This window comes from Pseudorca crassidens, chromosome 6 (assembly GCF_039906515.1).
Source record: "Pseudorca crassidens isolate mPseCra1 chromosome 6, mPseCra1.hap1, whole genome shotgun sequence".
In the NCBI taxonomy this organism is placed as follows: domain Eukaryota; kingdom Metazoa; phylum Chordata; class Mammalia; order Artiodactyla; family Delphinidae; genus Pseudorca; species Pseudorca crassidens.
The window spans coordinates 116,045,921-116,054,997 of record NC_090301.1 but is presented as its reverse complement, the minus strand read 5'-3'; the positions used below and the strand labels follow the sequence as shown (position 1 = coordinate 116,054,997).

General features: G+C 38.6%; 1 pseudogene; it reads left to right on the top strand.

Moving 5' to 3' along the window:
* Positions 1-4,588: 4,588 nt before the first annotated feature.
* LOC137226826 (small ribosomal subunit protein uS10-like) lies at positions 4,589-6,694 on the top strand (annotated as a pseudogene).
* Positions 6,695-9,077: the final 2,383 nt, after the last annotated feature.

Sequence of the window (9,077 nt, the reverse complement as noted above, 5' to 3'; positions counted from 1 at the left end):
AGTTACAAAGCCATATTTTTAAAATACGTCAAGAACCTCAATTCCAACCAACTCACCCATGATAAAAAGCAAGGAATCTGTATCCTAAGAGCACATTTCTTTGCAGCTTTCCCTGATTGTGATGCTCCCTCTAGGATTTGTGAAATTACAAACATTTACAAAAATTTTATTATATATTCAGATGCAATAATCACAAAGTACAAAGCCAATTAAAAATCTCTTTATATGCTCTTGTAAATTTATTATAACTTCTATCAGGAAATTTCACATTTACAGGTTTAAGTTCACAGTTTCTGGGGGAGCTCCAGCTGCAATGCACAGCGGAGGCAGGAGGTCTGCAGCAGTTGAAGAAGCAGTTAGGATGAAGAAATGGCAAGAGTATTCTTCCTTTTATCCCCCGTCTGGTTTATCTAAAGCTTTGATCCAATTCTGGCAACTGATCTAATCTTCTTCTCCCACTTGGAGGAGAGAAAATATAAACTTTTAACATTTCTGGGCTATCTAAAGATCACATTTGGGAACGTTTGGTCTCTTTGTTTCTCCTTCCACTGGGAAGAGAGACAACAACCAAAGACATTACCGGACTGCATTCTTTTCTCCTCACTGTAGTTGGATTACCAAAAATAGCTAGAGAATCCAGCAAGCTGATTCTCCTGGAGTAGATAAATCATTTTTAAATTCCATGTGTAACTTTTACCTTTCACAATAGACAGCGATTCAGCTGCTCTTTCATACCATGGCTAACTTATAGACACCCAACAAGTGGAGGTTTATCCTTCTCCACCCTTTGAACTTGCTTTTTCCCAAACAATGTTTTTGCCATATTTCAGTGGGTCAAGGTCACGCTAGCACATCCCACTTCTAACACCAACTATGTCAGGGCAGGACTCACAGGAATCAGTGTAGTCTTACTCATGACTATGATTTACTACAGCAAAAGGATCCAAAGCAAAATTAACAAAGGGAAAATGTGAAGAAGTAAAGTCAGGAGGAAACCAGGTTCATGCTTTTCTCAGTCCTCTCAGTTACATCAGGTACTATTACTGTTAATTTCTTTTTCTACAGTATTTAATTAATCCAAGCTTACTCCTTTTACTATAGACATTGTACCTTTTATGCTTGGAGTTGTTCATTTCTATTTTTGTTTCTGTTTTCATGTCTGCACATTTTTATTTTTATCTGTGTCCAAAACTCTATTGCACAAATCTGCTCATTTCTATACCTCTGGTGCCTTCCACTTAATATATACCTAATAGATTAATAAATATTTTACTGAATAACAAGTTATAGCTGTCCTGTATGTTTCCCTTCAAGTGGGATCAGATATTTGAATATCTCCTTTTCCTGGAAACAGGCTATCTTCATAAGAAAGTGAAGAAGAAATATCTTCTAGCCTCAGCATCACATCACCACCATTTTAAAGATGTTGTCTTTATGCTTACTTCATGATGATTACTACACATACCTGCACTACCAAGAGCCTGTTTGATCGTAGGGCTAAGCTTCCTGCACCTGGAGAAGGCTTTGTTCTTTAACAGTTTCATGCCCATTGTGAGTAACTCACTTATTTCTCTTGACTTCTTGGCATCTCCTGTTTTGTACTTGTATCACTGACTCCACAAACGTAAAATAAAAACAAGAAAACATTTATTCTCAGAAATATTCAGAATATTGCTACCTTATTTTTAAACTGTACGTTTGAGTACACACTAGTGCAGCTATTATTTAAAAACACCTGGCTAAAGAAGTAGATCTGTGAAGAGGGACTTGGAAACAAGAAGGGCATTTCTGGGTTGCATAAGAAGTCATCACAGAGAAAGAGTAATTTTTATGTTTGTTTTCATACAAAACGAGATAAAATTTAGTACATAATATATCGTTCCTCAACTCAAAGCCAAGGTTATGAAGAGGTGAGAAGTCATGGGGTTATAGGTATTGCAGGAAAAGGAATTTTCCTTGCTTTTTCTTTTACATAGAACATACACTTTTTTTACCCTTTGTAACAGTGTATTACCCAAGGAGATTACCACACATCTCTCTTGCCAACCTTGTTGTAGTGCTCTGAATAAACAGAGTACACTCTTCTCTGTATGCCTGGGAATTTCTTTGGGCTTTGTAGCCATTATCTTGCTACCAGTCAAGGGGTGGCCCCTTCACATAAAATTCTTGCCTTAAATTCTTCTTTCATTTTAGTTTTTCTCTTAGAACTTAATCCTTCTAAGCATCAAGAAGATTAGAGATTGCTACTCTTGCTTTTTTTTTTTTCCTAGTAGGGAGGAAAAGGAACTAACATTGATGTCTTTTGTCGAAGGCTCATCTCAGGATGATTCTTCAGTAGTTCTCCTACATGTTACCTCCTGTCAAATCTGCTCTGAATAGCCTCATATCCACCCACACCCAACTTATCTTACAAGTGAGTCTGGAAGAACAACTAAAACTATGCATATGAAACTTCATAAACTACAAAGATTAATTGAATTAAATGATTGATTTTTGATTTTTGCATATGTGATTGTAGTATCTGAATACTGTTGATAAGTTTTTTAAAGCAAAAATATTCTTACAGAAACATTAGAAAATATAGAAGGTTGTCACTATTCAGGAAGAAAAAAACTACAAGTAATTTATTTAAAACAAAATTTAGTGCATAAAGGAACCAACTGAAAATGACATCAAGAACTTATTCCATTTTCAGAGGAAGCAAACAACATTTTGAATTAATATAGAAATACTTATTGCATAGTCCCACCAAAACCCCCAAATCTAGAGGGGTAAAGAAAGCATGGCAAGTCCATAGGATCTATTATTGGCTGAACTGTATCCCCTTGATATTCATATGCTAAAGCTTTCACCCCCAATGTGATTATATTTGGAGATGGGGCCTTTAAGGGGTTAATTAAGATTAAATGAGGTCATATGAGTGGGACCATAATCTGATAAGACTTGTGTTCTTATAAAAAGAGGAAAATACACCAGAGATGTATGGGCACAGAAAAAAGGCCATGTGAAGACACAGCAAGAAGGTGGCTGTCTGTAAGCCAAGGAGAGAAACTTCAGTAGATATCAATCCTACTGGCACCTTGATCTTGAACTTCCAGCCCCAGAATTGTGAGAAAATAAATTTCTGTTATTTAAACCATTCTGTCTGTGGTACTTTCTTCTAGCAGCCCTAGCAAACTAATACAGGGTCCATAGGAACTACCTCACTTAGATTTATCTTCAAATTCATGATTTTAACTGATTTTAATTTTAAAGCAAGTGCTTTCAGAGGTTTCTCTCTGTCCAAGTCTGACTTCTTTATACGGAACATATAAAAATCGACAATTAGTTCAGCAGCTTCACCAGAAATAGCGAATACTCAGTCATGTCAATGGAACTCTCTCCACATTTCTCAGATGTTAGCTCTCTTAAGAAGTAATATAGTTTAAATTCATTGATCCTTCATTATAAACCCTGGCTTAGTATGAAGAACAGGCTGTTAGGTAGAAGCTACTAAGACGTTTTGTGGGGCAAAGCAGATATCATGAGTACTTGATTTTTGAGTTTATAAGGATAAATAAATAATAGAAGATATCAAGAAATATAGTTGGAAATTGAAACACTGCATAATCTACAATCTTGCACATTCTTATGTATGCCTAAGAATAAATACACAAATAGATGGAATGAAATAGAAAATTCATAAAAAGTTATTTAAACTCATCCAAGAATAAATAAATTTGAGTAGAAAAAAATTTTAAGGGTATATGCTTCATACTCAGAACACTTTTCCTGGAGATCACATCCAACCTGTCAGCTTCAAACAATATATCTCTGTGCTCACAATGTTCAAATCTCTATATCAAGCCTAGACTAGCCTTTTCAAACCCGTGTTTTCCTCAGTAAATTATTTTACAAAAATTATGAGCTAATATTTAAAAACACAAAGATCTTTATCTTACATGGCACATAAAAATAATGTTAGATGTATAAAAGAGTTGAACATAAGAAATAAAATGGGAAAAATAGGAAAAAAGAAAAAGAAACTAAGCTGTGGAGATAAATCACGTGTGTTATGAATTACAGGTGAATTTGTCACCTCGGTAATGTGGACACAGGTGGTTTATTTTTTTTTTTTTGCGGTATGCGGGCCTCTCACTGTTGTGGCCTCTCCCGTTGCGGAGCACAGGCTCTGGACGCGCAGGCTCAGCGGCTATGTCTCATGGGCCCAGCCGCTCCGCGGCATGTGGGATCTTCCCGGACCGGGGCACGAACCCGTGTCCTCTGCATTGGCAGGCAGACCCTCAATCATTGCGCCACCAGGGAAGCCCCACAGGTGATTTTTTACTTACTGCTCTCAGAAGTTTGATACAGTCTCTCACTTTAGGATTAGTGATTAGCTAAAAGCAAATAGTGGAAGGGCCATGGAAATATAAGATAAAAAATATAATTAAAAATGAAAGAAGCTCTTTGAGGAAGACTCTGTCACCGCTGCAGAGGAGCCTTGGGTCACACGCATCTGCTCCTGACTCACCGCTCTTCACTTTTGCTGAGGAACAAGTCAGTCAGGAAGATGTGCTACAGCCATGGCTTTTAAAGAGAGCCGAACATGTCTCTTTTTGAATTATGGTTTTCTCAGGGTATATGCCCAGCAGTGGGATTGCTGGATCATACGGTAGCTCTATTTTTAGTTTTTTAAGGAACTTCCATACTGTTCTCCATAATGGTTGTATCAATTTACATTCCCACCAACAGTGCAGGAGGGTTCCCTTTTCTCCACATCCTCTGCAGAATTTATTGTTTATAGAGTTGTTGTTGTTGTTGTTTTAACATCTTTATTGGAGTAAAATTGCTTTACAATGGTGTGATAGTTTCTGCTTTATAACAAAGTGAATCAGTTATACATATACATATATCCCCATATCTCCTCCCTCTTGCTTCTCCCTCCCTCCCACCCTCCCTCTCCCACTCCTCTAGGTGGTCACAAAGCACCGAGCTGATCTCCCTGTGCTATGCAGCTGCTTCCCACTAGCTATCTATTTTACGTTTGGTAGTGTATATATGTTCATGCCACTCTCTCACTTCATCCCAGCTTACCCTTCCCTCTCCCTGTATCCTCAAGTTCATTCCCTAATAGGTCTGCATCTTTACTCCCTTCTTGCCCCTAGGTTCTTCTGACCATTTTTTTTTTTAGATTCCATATATATGTGTCAGCATACGGTATTTGTTTTTCTATTTCTGACTTACTTCACTCTGTATGACAGTTTCTAGGTCCATCCACCTCACTACAAATAACTCAGTTTCATTCCTTTTTATGGCTGAGTAATATTCCATTGTATATATGTGCCACATCTTCTTTATCCATTCATCAGTTGATGGACACTTAGGTTGCTTCCATGTCCTGGCTATTGTAAATAGAGCTGCAATGAACATTTTGGTACGTGACTCTTTTTGAATTATGGTTTTCTCACGGTATATGCCCAGTAGTGGAATTGCTGGGTTCTATGGTAGTTCTAGTTTTAGTTTTTTAAGGAACGTCCATACTGTTCTCCATAGTGGCTGTATCAATTTACATTCCCACCAACAGTGCAGAAGATTCCTTTTTCTCCACACCCTCTCCAGCATTTATTGTTTCTAGATTTTTTGATGGCCATTCTGACTGGTGTGAGGTGATACCTCGTTGTAGTTTTGATTTGCATTTCTCTAATGATTAGTGATGTGGAGCATCTTTTCACGTGCCTCTTGGCCATCTGTAAGTCATCTTTGGAGAAATGTCTATTTAGGTCTTCTGCTCATTTTTCAATCAGATTCATTGCAGCACTATTTACAATAGCCAGGACATAGAAGCCACATAAATGTCCATCGACAGATGAATGGATAAAGAAGATGTGGTACATATATACGATGGAATATTACTCAGCCATGAAAAGAAATAAAATTGAGTTATCTGTAGTGAGGTGGATGGACCTAGAGTCTGTCATACAGACTGAAGTAAGTCAGAAAGAGAAAAACAAATACTGTATGCTAATGCATATATATGGAATCTAAAAAAAAAAAAAAAAATGGTACTGATGAACCTAATGGCAGGACAGGAGTAAAGATGTAGACATAGACAATGGACTTGCAGACACAGTGGGGAAGCTGGGACGAAGTGAGTGTAGTAGCGACATATACACTACCAAATGTAAAATAGATAGCTAGTGGGAAGAAGCTGCATAGCACAGGGAGATCATCTTGGTGTTTTTTGACAACCTAGAGGGGTGGGATTGGGGGGTGGGAGGGAAGCTTAAGAGGGAAGCAATTATACTCCAAAAAAATAAAATAAATTTATACTCCAGAAAAATAAAATAAAACAATAAAGATAGCAGAAAGAATCCCATGGAGACACAGGTGGTGATTCACCAGATTAGAATCACCCTCACCAGCCGCAACATGAAGTCTTTGGAGAGGGTATGTGCTGATCTGATCATTGGTGTGAAGGAAAAGAATCTCAAAGTGAAAGGACTGGTTCAGATCCCTACCAAAACTCTGAGAATAACAAGGAAACTACAAGGAAAACTCCTTGCGGTGAAGGTTCTAAGACTTGGGATCGTTTTCAGATGAGGATCCACAAGCGACTCATTGACCTGCACATCCTTCTGAGATTGTCAAGCAGATCACTTCCATCAGTATTGAGCCAGGAATCGAGGTTGAAGTCACCATTGCAGATGCTTAAATCAACATTTTTAATAAATTGATAATCAGTTGTTAAATTTTGTTGACTTTTATTCATAATACTGACAGGTCTTAGGAATAGAGTTGTGCTATGGAATTCATTCCACCTTTTAAACAGAATAATTAAAATTAGATGGATAGGGCTTCCCTGGTGGTGCAGTGGTTGAGAGTCCGCCTGCCGATGCAGGGGACACGGGTTCGTGCCCCGGTCCGGGAGGATCCCACATGCGGAGCGGCTGGACCCGTGAGCCGTGGCCACTGAGCCTGCGCGTCCAGAGCCTGTGCTCCGCAACGGGAGAGGCCGCAACAGTGAGAGGCCCGCGTACCGCAAAAAAAAAAATTAGATGGATAGCCAAAAAAAGAAAGAAAGAAAGAAAAATATTAGGATATTAGGGACTTCCCTGGCTGTCCAGTGGTTAAGACTCCACCTTCCAATGCAGGCGGTGTGGGTTTGATTCCTGGGTGGGGAGCTAAGATCCCACCTGCCTTGTGGCCAAAAATACAAAACATAAAACAGAAGCAATATTGTAACAAATTTAGTAAAGACTTTAAAAATTGTCCATATCAAAAAAATCTTTAAAAAATATTGGATTCATTCAAACAAATAACCAGTATCAAACAATTCATTAATTAGTATTTATCACATACTCACTCCATACCATTACACTGGTAATGACATATTGAATAAGACAGGAAATGGACCTGTTGTAATTGAGTTTACATTTTTAGGGTGAGGATAAGCAAAATGTGAAAGATGAAATTTATGAGTATAAACATCAAAAAGAAGGTAATTTGGAAAAAAAAAGTAACATATCTGAAAAAGTAGCACATTAAGCTATTCTTAACATTCTCATTACACTGTGAATTAGATCTTTTAAATATTTTATTATTAAAACACAGCTTTGGGCTTCCCTGGTGGCACAGTGGTTGAGGGTCCGTCTGACGATGCAGGGGACGTGGGTTCGTGCCCCGGTCTGGGAGCATCCCACGTGCCGCAGAGCAGCTGGGCCCGTGAGCCATGGCCGCTGGGCCTGCGCGTCTGGAGCCTGTGCTCCGCAACGGGAGAGGCCACAACAGTGAGAGACCCACGTACCGCAAAAAAAAAAAAAAAAAAAAACACAGCTTTTGGGGAGGTTATAAGAGAGGGGAGAGATGTAGGTGTCTTGAGAACCAATGGTATTACTGAAAACTATGAAAGTCCAGATGGACAGAGAGGGTTTAAGGGGGAAGAGTTAAAACAATTTCTCTTATTTCACAAATAGACCTTTGGAGAAAAGGCCTAGGTTTGGGATGACAAGAACTTAGATTTTATCCATGAAATGTCACTCTAGCTGTATAACTTGGGGAACTTTCTTGGTTCTGCAGGCCTCAATTAAACAAACAAACAAAAAGTTTGTTTGTTTCTCCTACCAATCACATTTCCTGTAGGCACTGAATTAACATATAGAGAGCTTCCTACAGATATACGTCCTAAGGTCATAGAGTAGTTAATGAGTTATTTTCCAATTAGATAAATGCTGGCTGCTACAATGACTATTATGCCTTCACAGGGTTGTTATGATTTGATGTGATAGAATTCGTATGAAGTGGTACAATAGAAGACAGTTTATATTTTTATATCTCACTAACTGCTCATTTTATGCAACTGTATAATTCCTTTAACTTCAAGTATATAAAGAAGCTGACTGTACTGTCTTCTTTTCCTTCTTGTTTCCATACTGGAGAGGGGAATTTCTCATCATCCAGTTGTGTAATAAATAATGTCATGCTGTTTCTGCTTCTAGGAGGTTTCCTAAGTATCCATCAGCTGCAGAACAAAGATGGAAAGGGAGAGAGGGAGTTAGAGAGTGAGAGAACACAGCATGATACCAGAAGGGAATTACCCATGAAACTATGGACCTTACTAGGTTATGAAAACCCAGGGTATTGGGACTTCCCTGGTGGTCCAGTGGTTAAGAATCCGCCTTCCAGTGCAGGGGATGCAGGTTCGATTCCCTGGTCGTGGAACTGAGATCCCACATGCCGCGGGGCAACTAAGCCTGTGTGCTCTGGAGACCGTGCACCACAACTACAGAAGCCCCACATGCCACAACTAGGACCTGATGCGGCCAAAAATAAAACAAATAAATATTTAAAAATAACCCAGGTTATCAAATGACAGGTCCCAAAGATAATTTGGATATGTCTGGAAGAAGGGTAGTTTGATAACATTGGGAATTTGTGTTGATAGTTACACTTTTAGTAAATAAATAATATTGATGCACTCTTTGCAGAGTTTCTTAGGTAGCCAGCTTCCCTAGTACCTTCCAGCACTGTTTAAAGTAACCAACCAGCTAACTAACAGCCTTTGTGGCTGCAAACAGATAGGTAAGAGAGAGAAAGGA